The sequence below is a fragment of the Leuciscus leuciscus genome (genome assembly GCF_965113295.1).
Source record: "Leuciscus leuciscus genome assembly, chromosome: 8".
Lineage (NCBI taxonomy): Eukaryota > Metazoa > Chordata > Actinopteri > Cypriniformes > Leuciscidae > Leuciscus > Leuciscus leuciscus.
The window spans coordinates 39,599,637-39,615,432 of NC_138732.1; the positions used below are offsets into that span (position 1 = coordinate 39,599,637).

Sequence of the window (15,796 nt, forward strand, 5' to 3'; positions counted from 1 at the left end):
TACAGTATGTCACTCAGGCTTCACTAACGTGATTGGTACCATAGACTATAGGCTACCATAGACTGCCATCAAGGCCTCAATGAAGGGGATTATGTGAACAGAAAGGGGGTTCACAATGTAAATGTGCAGCCCAGTTACTATTGGGATTCTTAATATTCCAGATTAATAATATTATATCAAATAAAAAAAGGCAGTTGACTAAAATCTTCCATATCACAAATGTGAAAGCAAAATGGCCAGGATCTGTGCATGACTTAAGCATTTTCAGAGATTCACATTTATGCACATTATTTGAAAGTGGTAAGGAAAGTTCCACAATTATATATCAAGCTCACTGTATTACATACACTTATGCTGATCCTAACAGAACTGCATTTTTTCATAGATGATTATGACATGTTCCTGCCAGCAGACAGGTGTTTTATGACCCCATTCCCTGACCCAAACCAGTTACAATGCAGCTCTAGCCAGGACAAGGGCACACAATGAAATGAACTTTGGCTAACTAAAGGGAAGATTTCAGTGTCTGAAAAGTCTGAGGGTTGCACACCTGACAGGGCCTGTGACATTGCTGCATGTGCCATATTACACAACATTGCCAAAAAAAAAAACTTTTCATTATATGTTTAATAAAAGACCAATATACTTAGTTCCTTGAGTTTTATTTCAATTGTTCTTTGTAAAGAAAAGCCAGTGGTCAAGTGCCTGCAACAAGAGATATTAGACACATGCCTCATGCAACAAATAAAAAGGAAAAGTTGGCTATACACTGCCCACCTGTAGGCCTATGTCTCCTCTGTCTGTGCAGACTCTTCTGTAGGCCTTTCTGTAGATGTGGAATCCTGCAACTTATATTGCAGCCATAAAGCATACAAGTATAAATTAAGTAAAGTTCTTTATGCACTTGCAGGGCTAGTTCCTCCATATGACAGTTATCTGAGAGGGTTTATTCACTGTCCAGTGCAATGGAAACAAATGGACATTACAAAGTCTTATACTTTCTTTCCTTTGGAAAGTTATAAAAAAAAGTGTCCACTTACTGCACATATTTCAGCACCACTTTCTTGGGAACAGATACAAGTGTTGGTGTATTATGTAAAGGTGCACAAAAGAGGATAACACAATGTCATTACAATGAACTACACTCTGGAAAAATATTTTTACATTAATATAAGTTTATTAGTTTTCACTTTCACAAGTCAAAGCAATTCATCATTACTCAAGATTTAACAGTTGAAATGACTATACGGCCTTAATTTAATGCAGCAAAAATGATTTTACAGTGTAGGCTACTAAGATCTTTTCTTCTTTTTTTTTTTTTGCTCAGCCTTTTTCTTGGTTGCTTTTATAAACAGCCAGCCATTTATTTAACAGTGTCTTTTATAAAAGACACTATAATATAACAAAAAATGACCATTATGTAGAATATTTTTGTACTTCACTTTTGTTTGTTCCCATGTTCTAGTGTGGTGACTCTGACATTACAATGAACAATGCAATTATTAAACTACAAAAATATAGGCTAATAAGTGATAAAAACATCTAACATGGCCACTTCTAACGGATTTAAATTGTCTGCTACTTTTTGCCAGCCCTCTCTCCTGGCTTTTGCAGACTTTGAGGTGTTCCCTGGCGTTTTGCATTAAAACATAAAAATTCCGAATAAACTTCGACTATTAGTTCTTGCTCTGCTGAGGAGAAAAACTGAGCGCGCTCTTTGGCCACGCTGAGCAGCCAATAGCAGCGTTGCTGATCAATGTTTCTACTATCGATACATATCCCCTTTTAAACCAGCGCATGAACACGCAATTATCTCAGATAACTCAATCCAGCGATACTAATCCTATCCGGCAAGTGTGTTCGAAGAACCGAGTTAGCCAGATCATGATTAGCACGATGATATCATCTTGGATGTGTCATTTGATCTCGGATGTAATAAGCAACGTACGAAGAACGAGCCCTTGGTCTAAAGTCAATGGCGCAATATTTGTTTTTGTTGTATAGTATTTGTATTAGATGTTTTTTTTAATTTTTATTTTTATTTAAAGCAGCACTCAGTAGCTTCGGGATTTCTTCGCTGTATTCTCGCTTTTTGCTCGCAGGTTTCTCTCTAGAGCTCCCCCCACAGCTTCGGAATAGATATTTGACAACACTGTTGTAAAAACTCGTTGGTGATTCTCAGACACCAGAGGCTATAGATCAACGACATCAAAGCAGACGGGACATTCTTTAAAACGTCTTCTTCATTCGGGTTCAGACAGCGTGAGGGAGCGCAATAATGACAGCATTTTAGCAGATTTCTTTTGGCCGTAAAGCAATTGTTTTAACCCTAACCCTAACCCTAACCCTAACCCTGAGACCTGATATCACGCGAGACTTCCTGACGCGGCGGCCGGTGGCCCGCCAGTTCAAAGTTGCAAGTGCGTATTTTCCGCTCACGGGCACCAGGGGGGTGCGAAACGACCACCATTCAACCCGAAATAAGTAATATAACCATTCCAATGACTCCGAAGCTGTTCAGTTAAGGTAAAAAAAGTTACTTAGTTCACCTTTAAAGAGCGCGTTAGTAATGAGCAGTCTATTTATGTTGCCTCAAAATAGCAATGTGCCAACAATGCGCCAGAACACACCTCATTTTCAGACCAGCACGCCCATGGGCGCACATACTGTATGGGCGCAAATGCATTTGCTATTTAAACAACGTGGTGCAGGACGTGAAAATTATAACTGCGTCGGACTGAAACTAGTAAAAAAAACACTTGCATCGCACTTGGCGCTGCATTGCGCCGGTGTAAGATAGGGCCCAAAGATTCTTTATTGGCATTGATGTTTCCATGAAGAACCTTAAACATTCATGGAACCATTCTTTTATACAAAATATTATTTATATTGGAAAAGGTTCTTTAGATGGATCCAAACTGGTTCAAGGAGATGGATTGACTCCTAAATATAACGATTCTTATTATTGGAAAAGATTCTTTAGATTTTTTAAATATTCTTCACACTATAAAAAAAATAATATTTTTAGACCTGTTCACTGAAAGTTTCTTTGGGGAATATAAATTATGCTTCAATCATGCACGACTGCCAAAACACCATTTTGGAACCTTTAGTTTTAATGTTGCTCCTTATTTTTAGTTTTTAATGGTGCTCCTTATATTTTTATAACAAATTAATTAGCTTTTAGTTTTTTAGTGACTTGAAGCATAATTACATTTTTCATATGGATAGCTTCACTGTAGTTTAGCTAATTTGAATTTGTTACCAAGTGCCTCAAACAAGGATTTGATCACACCAACCTACTGTAGCAACTTAGGTCCTCAAATGAAGTGCTCATGGCATCCACAAGGCACCCAAAAACTCCCAAAAGTTGTGTAGCAGCTCTTGCCAGTTCTGCTTGCAATATACATCAGACGGTCAGGGAGCGGGCTCTGGGCGGTTTGTGGGCACGCCATGTGACTTTGTGAATGTTAATACCATACTGTGCTGCTTTAGTCTGAATTTCTCCTTTTTCTGATTGGAAATTAGTGATGCAACTTAAACATAAAAAGCCACAGTTTCACCTAGACATGATTGTTCTCTGGAAGGTCCCCGGACTCCAGCAAACGTGTAAAGGCTTTATTAGCCGCATCCAGCTTTGGTGCCGAAAGAACATCTGTTTGCTAACTGGCAGCATTGTTACCCAGTGGTCTTTGTATGCCGTACTGCCAACACACTCCCCCGTCTGCTAATAGATTCCTCATTAGACAGCAGGTTCTTGATCAGGAACAGCACGGCTATGCAGTTCTTCCTCTCCCATCGGTGTCTATTAAACGGCATTGAAGAGCTGCGATCCTCTCCTCGGACAACCAAAATTATCTCACCTTGACCACGATGGGATGCAGAGAGAACATCCTATTGACCTCACCTCTGAGAGTTTTGTCATCTTTCCTCTACATGCCCCACTATCGATTGCCTTCTTTTATGTATTAGGTCACTCGCTTGCTCAGACCCAAAGATAATAGTCTCTGACCAGAAACAACACTTGCTCGGTCTCAGCGAGAAGGTCAAAGCTGTTGTTTTTCAGTTTAGTCCAGAGCGTGGATTCACTGGAGCGTTCAGAACGCACCTCTATAATTTGATGAGAGCCACTGCAAAGTCCATTTCTCTGTGTCAAAACCGATAAAGTCCCGATGTAAACTGAGCGAAGGGGGCATGAAACGAGGCTGCTCAGAATGCATGATCTCCGCAACACTTCATCAGCAGCATATGAAGCTGTTTCGCTGGAGACTGGGGAAAAAAACAGTTTGGGCAGAAATGTCACAAGGTCAAGTGGACCTCTGAAAGGCAATTATGTTCTTGCATAATGAAGCTGATAATCAGTAACTCTGTTTCGCCGCTTCTCCGCGGATGGTCGGGTAAGGGAATTGTGTGGTGGCGGCAGGGTTTTTTCCCCCATCAGCCTCATGGGAAGTTGGATGTTTGGATAGAGGAAGCACACCTGCCCACACCTTCATGTTGCCCAGCCGCAGATGTGTTAGATGTAATGACGAACCAATTCAGTCTTCTCTGTGTGGACGGACAGACAGACAGATGGTTATTACAGTAGATTTTGGTTGTTATGGGCTTGTGAATGGTGAGCTATTAAACAGATTTTACACAACAAAGGCAGCACATCCAGCAGCAAGAAACTCTTTTCTTTTCCTGCTGCACAAGCAAGCGCTGATATCTGCTTTAATGTGGATGCAAACTGTGAACGGATTCGTCACTCCCTCTCCCTCGATCCCGGCTTTGATAACGGTGCCGTTGTTTGCGTCAATTTCCCAACATGTTCCTGAAGTCCTCCTGACAACCTGAAGTTTCCCTGCAGACACCAAACATACAAAAACAAAACGCATTGAATTCCCAGTATCCGAGAGGGGTATTGGAAAGGTTTTCCTTTTTGTTTTTTTTGTCCAGTTGCTACAGCTGTGGCCCGCACACACAGACTGCATAACACTCCAAATGTGACATAATATCCGGAGGTAGCAAAGCTGTCACAGTACATTTGCTTTCCGGTGCAAAATAAATAAATAAAAATGAACATTTGACAAGCAGTCGGCACACTAGATTCCTCTGTAGACTAACTCTCTAAGTCTGTAATCTGTAATTTAGGGCTCTTTAAACATCAATATAGTCCATGATTACCATCACTCTAATTACCTCCAAATACTTTGACGGATCTTGAAGTGCGTGTCATCAGAAAACATGCTTGATTGATGACATCTATTGAATTTGTTTTAATTACAGATGCATTCAGCATGGCAGTTCACACTTAAAACATTCATTCTCACCATTTGATTTGGAAAAAAGAATACCTTGTTATTCTAGATGGACAGATCAGCCAAAAGGAAATACTGTGAGAGACCACTGAGTGCCCTATCATGGAAATCAGATGAGCTAATGGCCTGAGAGACCTTTGCACGCATTATTAGCCCATGAGCCTCATGTATATAATGTGTACAAGCGTTTCCGCCGGAGGGCATTTGGTCCTTGTTACATGTTTGATTTATAGCCTTATTTTATTCAGACAGTCAGTGGATTGCATATAGAAGCCCAGGCGCTATAGTGTCTCTCTGCGAGCCCGGGAATCTGGGGAAGTTATTTCTGGCGCCGGCTTGACTGAAAAAACTACTGCAAAATGTAAGAGTTTGACATGTGAACACTTCAGGGGAGTGAAACTGGATTTTACAGCTGAATATTCCTCTTGTTTCTCTCGATCAGTGGATGTGCTAGAATACCTTGATATTAAAAAAAAATAAAAATAATGCATACACTTTTAGATTAAAGAGGAAACACATTTACACAACACATTTACAGATTTAGTTGTTCATACTCGGAGTTAGGTATTCGAAAATTTGCATGATTATGCCATGGAAATGAAAGGACATTACAAATATTAATAAAACTTTTTTTTTTACTTTTTTTTTATCAGATGATCAGATCATGATCATTTGATCGTTTCTCACCATGTGGATGATAAAACAGATGCTAAAATTCCATAGCCTTACTTTAAAGAAAGGACCTGAACCCAGAGACCAGATTATTGGTCAGGCTTAAAAATAGGCTATTTAAATGGGCCAAATTAAGTAACGACGTAGCAAAGCTTAAGCAATAAGCCCAAACTATAGCAACCACATATCAGTGTGCTAAAAACACCTAAGCAACTGCAACAGCCTCACAAACACCCTAGCATTTCTACAGTGAGTGACAAGCACCACTAACATTTTCTTCATGATATGTAATAAATGTTGACATTAAAATTGCTTAATTCTGGTCGACTTGATTTTTAAAAACTCAGTGAAACAATTAGGACCTTTACAAGAGCTCCATCACAGCTGTGCACACACTGTTTATCAGTAAATGACAGTGAAAGACTTTATTTATGGTTCATTTATTTATTATCCAGATGGGAGTTTTAATACTAAGCGAAATATGTTGCACTTTTGTATGGTGGAATTTAATGAAGGATTTTAAAGCTCAACAACTAAAAACTGCTGTGGCACTGGCTTCGTAAAACACAACACATCTTTGAGACATACTGTATTATTTTGAATGAATATATACAGTATGAAGAGTTCAGATGCAAAAGCCTCTAAGTGCCATCTGAAATTTTCTTCTAGAATGATCATTTTTATCAAGCTCGTATATTTAAGTTCAATAATTTCACTTAAATGGCAATGCAAATTACCTATTATGTAAGTGAAATTACTTAACTTAAATATACAAGCTTTATAAAAATTATCATTCTAGAAGAAAATTTCAGATGGCACTTAGAGGCTTTTGCATCTGAACTCTTCATATATATATATATATATATATATATATATATATATATATATAAATAGGGGTAAAATGTTATCTCATGTATTCTCTTTTAAACGACAAGCACATTTCTTAAAGGGGACCTATTATGCAAAATTCACTTTTGCATGCTGTTTGGACATAAATGTGTGTTGGCAGTGTGTGTACACAACCACCCAATAGTGATAAAAATCCACTCACTCCTTTTTTATTAATCCCCATAAATCATCAGCAGTGTCTCCCAACGACCTGTTTTCAGAATGCTGTTTTAGTGACGTCACTAGCACAGGCCCCGCCCACGAGTGTTGACAGACACTGCCGTTCTAACATAGACCCGCCCTGATGGAGTTCACAGCTGCTGCACTGACGAGAATGTCTCCCAAGCGTTGTAGGTGTTGTGTGGCTGGATGTATTAATCCACATAGCTCTCACTATTTACTCCCGAAATCTGAGGCAGCCGCTGAAGACGAGGTGGAATTATTTTGTTTTCAAAGAAAATGCTCCCTCATCTCTACCGAAATTCGTTTATGTAAGTTACTTACGCACTTCTTATACTGTGTTTACTCAACTCTTACAGTGATTTTCTGGAGTAAAACTGACGCTTCATCTTGTGTGTGATGTACAATAAACTTAATTAAACCCATCAGTATTTTGATCATCATTCGGACCTGGTCCGAAACAGCAGACTTGTAGGCTATTAATAACTTAGTGGATACATACAAGCAGATGACAAATACGTTATAACCGTAATGAAACTAAACTATACCTGTTCCATCTCCGTACAGCTCTCTGACTCTGTGGGCATTATTGTCCGACTCCGGGTCGAAATGAACACCGTTACTGAGAGTTTCTGATATTATCATCATTCCATGAGGTGATATTGTTCTGGCACTGAGCGCAAGCTTGTGAGGCTCCGCCCCCTGTGTCGTGCAGCTTATTTGCATTTAAAGGGCACACACTAAAACAGCACGTTTTTCTGAGCACCAAAAAGTGACAATTTAAATAATAATAATAATAATAATTCGTTACATTTATATAGCGCTTTTTCTGAGACCTCAAATTGCTTTACATAGAAGGGGGGAATCTCCTCAACCACCACCAATGTGCAGCATCCACTTGGATGATGCGACGGCAGCCATACTGCGCCAGAACGCCCACTACACACCAGCTTACTGGTGGAGAGGAGACAGTGATGAAGCCAATCAGTATATGGGGATGATTAGGAGGCCATGATGGACAGAGGCCAAGGGGCAAATTTGGGATTTTTAATGACCACAGAGAGTCAGGACCTCGGTTTAACGTCTCATCCGAAGGACGGGACATGCTATAAAAAAATGCTATAAACTAAATGCTAAAATGCTATAAACATGCTATAAAAAATTATCTGTTGGGTATTTTGAGCTAAAACTTCACATACACACTCTTGGGACATCAGAGACTTATTTTACATCTTGTGAAAAGGGGCATAATAGGTTTCCTTTAACATCCTCTTTTCAAGATGCACGTGGAAATTCGGCTAATCCTTGACACGATCGCAGGCTGTAGTGCAAAGTTGCAAATTTGATCTAATATTTTATGTTTTAAAATGCTGTAGATTTATGTAAAATGAGAATCAATACATTATTGAATATATTTTGAGACAAAGGTCTTGTCAATGATAATGTAATTAAAATGATTTTATGAAATGAACGCACCCGCCCCACCCCAGACCCACATAGGTCGTCTTGCATTTCATACAGTGATTTGTGCCGAACATGAGGCAGGGCAGCAGCTCACTGCGTGATGGAGCCTATAGAATGCTGTTAGAATGACCATACAATTTTATAAACTGGGAGAATATATATATATACAGGACAGGCCAAAAGTTTGGAAACATTACTATTTTTAATGTTTTTAAAATAAGTTTCTTTTGCTCATCAAGCCTGCATTTATTTGATCAAAAATACAGGAAAAAAAATGTAATATTGTGATATATTATTACAATTTAAAATAATTGGTTTTCAATTTATTATACTTTAAATTATCATTTATTTCTGTGATGCAAAGCTGAATTTTCAGGATCATTACTCCAGTCTATCACATGATCCTTTAGAAATCATTCTAATATTCTGATTTATTATGAGTGTTGGACACAGTTCTGCTGCCTAATATATTTGATGAATAAAAGGTTAAAAAGGTATAAAAAAATTATTTATATCTAATAATATAAATCTTCTTTACTATCACTTTTGATCAATTTAACACATCCTTGCTGAATAAAAGTATTGATTTATTTCAAAAAAAGAAAGAAAAAAATTACTGACCCCAAAGTGTATATTGTTGTTACAAAAGATTTCTATTTTTAAAACATTTGCTTCTTTTTTTATTTTTTTATTCATCAAAGTATCATAAAAAAGTATCACAGGTTATGAAAAAATATTAAGCAGCAGAACTGTTTCCAACTTTGATAATGAATCATCATATTAGAATGATTTCTAAAGGATCATGTGATAGACTGGAGTAATGATCCTGAAAATTCAGCTTTGCATCACAGTAATAAATTATAATTTTAAGTATAATAAATTGAAAACCAATTATTTTAAATTGTTATAATATATCACAATATTACATTTTTTTCTGTATTTTTGATCAAATAAATGCAGGCTTGATGAGCAGAAGAAACTTCTTTCAAAAACATTAAAAATAGTAATGTTTCCAAACTTTTGGCCTGTAATGTATATATATATATTTTTTTTTTTGCTGTTTTCCCTGCTAGTTTTTTGTTTTTGTTTTTGACGTGGGTATTTTCTAAAATATCTCTAGTATCTCTAAAACAAATAATTCTGCTTTCAGTGAAATTTACAAGACAAGCGCTTGGACATATGGTACAAAATAGCAGCAATATTGTCTCAGAATTGAGCCCTCTTTTGACTCTTCCCAGATTGCGTTGTCTATCTGATGCATGGGGGTCTGGCTCCGAGGCGCCGGGGCCAAGTTTCCACTCTCTGCTGGACCCGCATGCTACAAGTCAGGGGGTCAGAGTTCCTCAGAGGCCCATCAGATTTGTGTCCCTGTGCCATATGCCTTGCAGAAAGACTACATATGGCTCTGTTTGTCAGGGGCCTGAGGCACGTGCGCGCCACAGGAGCTTTACATCAGTGATGACAGGTAATATTAAGAATAACTGGTAAAACGGTGACGGCAGTTACTAATAAAGTTTTTGCCTACACCGCCACACAGTATCTGTGCCAATTCTTCAAGAATAATGCCATTGATGCGTTTGATCAAAGGCAGACGATCTGTAGCAATGACTGGAACGAGTACAAAACAACTTTGGTTATGGCTTGGAGTCGCCTATAACGAAATACCGTGACTCACCAAAGACATTGAGATGCCCGAGTGTGTGCGCTGAGAGGAATGCAAAATCAATTTTGGCATTTGGGGCATTTTTTTTCCAGCCCACAAGCAGCCTTGGCCTGTCAAGAGCTGGCTCACAGGACTGTGACTCGCCGGAAAGAATTCAAATAGCATTTCCTTCAGTGAACTGCCACAGTCCCTGGCAAAGAACAATAATTGTATTGCACTCCATTTTATATTTCTAACATAGACTGCACTGGAAGAGTAAAATGGATGGGAATAGTATATTCATGTGATCTGAAGTGTGACTTCTTGTCAGGAGTTCTAACACTGTTTTTACTCATTTATCTGCAATAGAAATGCAATTCTGTGCTTGAATTCTCTTTCGCTCACTAATGTCTTGGTTTCCCAATAAGCATGGCTGTGTTCAGAATGGAGTGTCTGTCCACTGCATAGTGTGTGTATATACAATGTGCTTACAATTATTATTATTTATTTTTTTATAGCATGTGAAAAAGTATTTTGTTAAGCAGTATTTAACCGAGTGGTCTGTAATACTTAGTGGGCATTATCTGTTAGCATTCTTGTTGTTTTATTATTATTATTATTATTATTATTATTATTTATGTACTTTATTATATAGATGAATTACAAATTAACACTTGGCAGTCCAATCTAATATGCTCTGCTTTTGTATACTCTTTTATTGTCAAATGTATATTAGATCTCACAAATATTCTATTCATACAGAGACGCATTATGCTGACACATTGTGCATGTGGAATGTATGCTATATCCAACATAGCTGAATTATTTTCTGGATCTTTTAGCCTAATTACAGTATAGAAATCTTTAGTGATGCACTGAAATTAGATTTTCATTTCACCAAAACACTGAAATCAACTAATCAATTAATTAATACAATAACATACATACATAAAAACATACAATAACACGCAAAAAAATGAATTTCATATAAACATTTAAACTGTATCCTGACATTAGGCAGTTTTTATATGATATTTTAAATTATGTTTCTACTCCAATTCTACTCTAATTTAAACACTGCCTGTAACAGATTATGTATTACAGATGTATTACAAAATAGATTAAATAATGAGGACAACAGGTTAATGTAAAAATATAATGAATATGTCATTTAGTGCATATATTTATCAAAATGCTCCTAGGGTTGCCAACTTCAGAAAAGGAAAATAAGGGACAATCGTGGATCTTTATAAGGGACACTCAAAATATTTGTACTGTACCACACAGTGTATGTAATGTGTGTGTATTAAAGGTTAAACACATTTGTTTTGCTTCACCTATCAATGCACAATTTAATCCTAAAAAGAATTGTAATGTCATAGAAATAAATGGCAATTGTCACACACAAACCATCTAAAGCTTTTGTAGCATTATACACTACCGTTCTAAAGTTTGGGATTAGTAATAATTTTTTTTTTAAAGAAAGGAATAGTTTTATTCCGCAAGAATGCATTAAATGTGTCAAACGTGTCAGTACAGACATTTTAATGTTACAAAAACGTTCTATTTCAGATTAATGCTGTTTTTATTTTACTTTATATTCATCAAAGAATCCTGAAAAAAATGTACACAACTGTTTTCAACATGGATTTCCCATTACAGTACCACTGTGAACATCATAATGATTTGTTTGCAATATAATCTACAAATGCATACACAAACACATGTTCCTGCCGCATTTTACCCGCAGACACCTAGTTTGCAGAACAAATTAAACCGACAAACGAAACGTTCTCGTGGCGTCTGCCGTTGCTAAGCAATCATGAGCCGCGTTCTCCATGATGATGAAGATGTTTCAGAAAAGGATAAATGGATTTTGAGCCCTTGCATTAGCTCTACTGCTAGATATATTTATGGAGATGAGCAATAAAACCCGCCTTGTACAGCTATGATCAGCTGTACGTCCATCTTGGCTGAGCTTTCAATGTTGTTACGGAAAGGCCAAAGCTGATTGGTTGGTTCGATGTCACATGACCGGCTTGCGGCATTCTGAAAAGTTGAGATTTGTTCATCTCGCTGCGGCATAGGAAAAAACGAGCGTCGCAGTGGCGTTGCTCTCTATTTGAGCGTGCTTGTAGCGCGTCTACATTTAAAATAACAAACTTGAGCGCGCAAAAGACGCAACATATGTGAAGCCCCTTAATTCGTGGATAGATCAGCGTAGCAGTCAATAAACGGGACAAGGGAGGTCACATACAGGACAAATCATTTAGGCCCAATATGCGGGACGTCCCGGGCTAATACGGGACAGTTGGCAACCCTAAGTGTGAGCCATGGTGTGAATAAAGGCTTTCGTAACTTTTTTGGACTGGAAGAAGTGGATCTTTTTTCTAAAAATATCTATTTCATTCATGTTTAGGGGTGGTGGTGGCGCAATGGATAAGACACATGCCTTTGGTGTGAGAGACCCGGGTTCGAATCCACTGTGAGACACCAATGTGTCCCTGAGCAAGACACTTAACCCCTAGTTGCTCCAGAGGCGTGCGACCTCTGACATATATAGCAATTGTAAGTCGCTTCGGATATAAGCGTCAGCTAAATGAATAAATGTAAAATGTAAATGTAAATGTAAATGTTTATTTGGTGCTGTATATAGCAGTAAAGCGGAAGAGATGATCAGTTCAACTGCGTTAACATTGTGCCACATTAAATAGCATCAACATTTTGATTTAAAATTGACAGAATTTAAAAGCTGAGACTTTGTTTCATATTATTAGGACCAAAGCACAAAGCTTATTGTGATTGTTGGATGGGAGGAGCGCTACAAATAATGTTTAGTGAAGTTTTGTCCACGCATCAACTGAAAACAAAAGAGACAGAATGATTTTGGTTCATCAAAACGAAAGAGCGCGTGTATATAGCGTCCACACGGCTGACGTGTTCACCTGTAGCTGATCCATGGTGTGCCACGAAATAGACACTGACACAGTCAAAACACGCCGTCAGAGAAGCGCTAATGAACCTTCGCCGATCCGGTCAATAACTTTGGCCCTCCAAAACCGGCCTAAACCGATGATTCATTTTTCTGTTGCCTGAAATTATCCATCACTATAAAACATTGCACTCTTAAACATATGGGTGAATATTGCTTCATGATGATCTAAAGTGCTAAACCAGTGTGAACCGAGAGCGACTGCATCACGAAAGGGTGGCGAGGAGATTTCAGTGACGATCTGACAGACGCACACACACACACACACACTCATCTCTTCTTACAGCAGGTAATCTCTCTGAGAGGAGCAGAGATGGAGGTACCAATCCCATCTTTGCGGTTCACTTTCAATCTTTAATGTGTGTGAATGAGTGAAAACAGAGGGGCTATTTTCAGTTGCGTGTTTACCGAGAGTGTCTGCTCGCATTAGCCAGAGCATGTGCACTGTCCTCCTGCAGGGCTTGTTATCGCAGGAGCCGGGGTCCGGTAAGTGGGCTGGGATGGATCCGTTTGTGCCCCAGATGGACGCCATGGTAACAGCGACTCATAAGGGTGGGGGGGGGGCATGTTTGCGCCCTCAAGTTAAACATTTACCTTGCACTGCCTGTCCAGACATCACTGTAAAGTGAAGTGATGCTTTTTCTATTTTTAGCCTGTGCTTCAAGGGGGAGTTTGACAGCTGTTTTGCATGACGTTCAGGGGATGTTTGAGCGTCTGTTATTTCCTGGAAACACAGAAACATGTTGCTTTTCTCAGTAGCGACGGAGGGAATGTTACGCATGCTGCATGCTCTGCATGTGGTGCCTAATGAGGAAGAACAGTCAGAGAAGAGGAGGAAGATGGAGGGCGAGTGAGAGTGAGAGAGCAGCGAGAGGGCACATATCACAGTAATTGCCCAAAGGTATTTCATTGCATTTGCACAGAGCGTAAGTGGGCGCAGATCAGCCTGAAGAAGTGTTTGACATGTGATGTGAGTGTTTGTGTGTAAGTGTGAATTTGAGCTATTTTTTCAAATATCCGCATTGTGTGGGATAGACCTGCAAACTCTTTATATAAACATATAGAAAATATGTAAATAATAATATTTATATAAATATTATAAACTAAGTAAATTATAATGAGCTAAGTGCAATGTAGTGTTGTCAAAAGTAGATTTTTCGATACTGAAATATCTGAAACGCTTCCAATAATCATTTTCTGCAGAATATATCCTCTCTCTCTCATCTCTCCGACAGCGAGTGACACGCAAACCCGCCTCTCCTCACTCACTCCATTCATTTGCTCCAGATTAATATTGTTGCTGTTATAGGGATTGAATTTATGTGTGGGATTGGGCATATTGCGCATAATTTTACCCATTCATGCACATAAATCCGCCTCTCAGTACTAAATTGAGTTATTTTTTGCTGATTATTGCGCTTAAACAGTCAAATACACACAAAAGAATGTCAAAATATCCACAATGTCTTGGCGAGGAGTGAACTTTAACAGTTGACAAAGAAAACACATGTGTAACAGTATAATGGATCCATGCGTCAGGTCTTAAAGTGACAGCAGCCTAATATTCCTGCTGCCAAATTATAAGATAATATTAAAAATTTCTATATGGCAGGTTTTCCCCATCGTATCGACGTGGCCAGTGAAAATGCTGAGTGACTAGTTAATGTCAAGCCCTATGTGTAATTGAAATGCCTTATTGTCAAAAATGTCAGTTTAGTCAATTCATTGGTATTTAACAATGTTGACTGTCTTTTGCTGCAAAACCAGCTCAGTCCATCTCTTTGGACAACAAGACATAGTAAACAGTTGCAAAATCACTAAAGATGCAACTGGAAACATTGCAAATGATGAAAGCAGAATTCAACGTGTAACACTGAAGAAACTGATCCACACAGTACGGGGAGTTTCGACGCTTGTGACTTCCACATGCATTTCTGTCAGAGTTTTACAGCAGCACAAGGAACACTTGTGTTTACTTGCTACTCGCAAAATCCTGTCATTGCCACTAACGACAGACAAAACATGTTAAAAACTTGCAGCTCGGCAATTGAAAGCCGGCTCATACGCATTACGTCATGCATCTTGAAATCAAATGATTCGATTTGCATCTTCCGATTGGTTCTTCTGTGGACTTATAGGCTTTTGCTGATAATGGGAAGTGGCGGTTTGCGGTTTGCCAACGAATCTGTATTTCTGAATGGGCTGGCGCTGGGATTAAGCGGATTTGAAGTGAAAGTATTTGATGAACGTATCAAATGCGCAGAGCATTCACTCATTATTGACGGAGGCGACGATTAGCATCTTTTGCATCTGCACTCTTCATATGTATATATATAATCCCGCTCCAAGGGGGATTCGATCCGGGTTCTCCGGAGTGGAAGGCAGGCGTGCTAACAAGGCTGCTAAAGACCACAACTCCAGCTCTTGCTGGCCTAAGTCTGTAGTATGTTGGTAAATAACAATGTATTTTCTGTTAACCAAATGCTTTTTAATCTTCGCTATTGCTTCAATGCAAATAAACAAGCATACCGTTATTGGTTGCGTATAGTGATGTTACGTTCGTGAACGAATCGTTCTTTTTGAACGAATCTTTTAGGTGAACGAATCGTTCTCGTTCACGTAATCCATTGACTCATATTTCTCGTTCACTGAAATTCC

The 15,796-nt window shown here is 38.5% G+C and overlaps 2 protein-coding genes across 4 annotated transcripts in view; one reads left to right on the forward strand and one right to left on the reverse strand.

Annotated features, from left to right (window-relative positions):
- Window positions 1-15,796, forward strand: part of nlgn3a (neuroligin 3a) — a 235,510-nt gene that overhangs the window by 171,635 nt on the left and 48,079 nt on the right. The window lies entirely within an intron of this gene.
- The window catches only part of LOC309505017 (nuclear factor 7, brain-like), a 112,621-nt gene continuing 99,222 nt past the window's right edge, over window positions 2,398-15,796 (reverse strand). The window contains exon 7 of the mRNA XM_082178370.1: window positions 2,398-2,539. The gene's annotated coding sequence lies outside the window, so the exon portion shown is untranslated. The remainder of the gene's footprint in view (window positions 2,540-15,796) is intronic.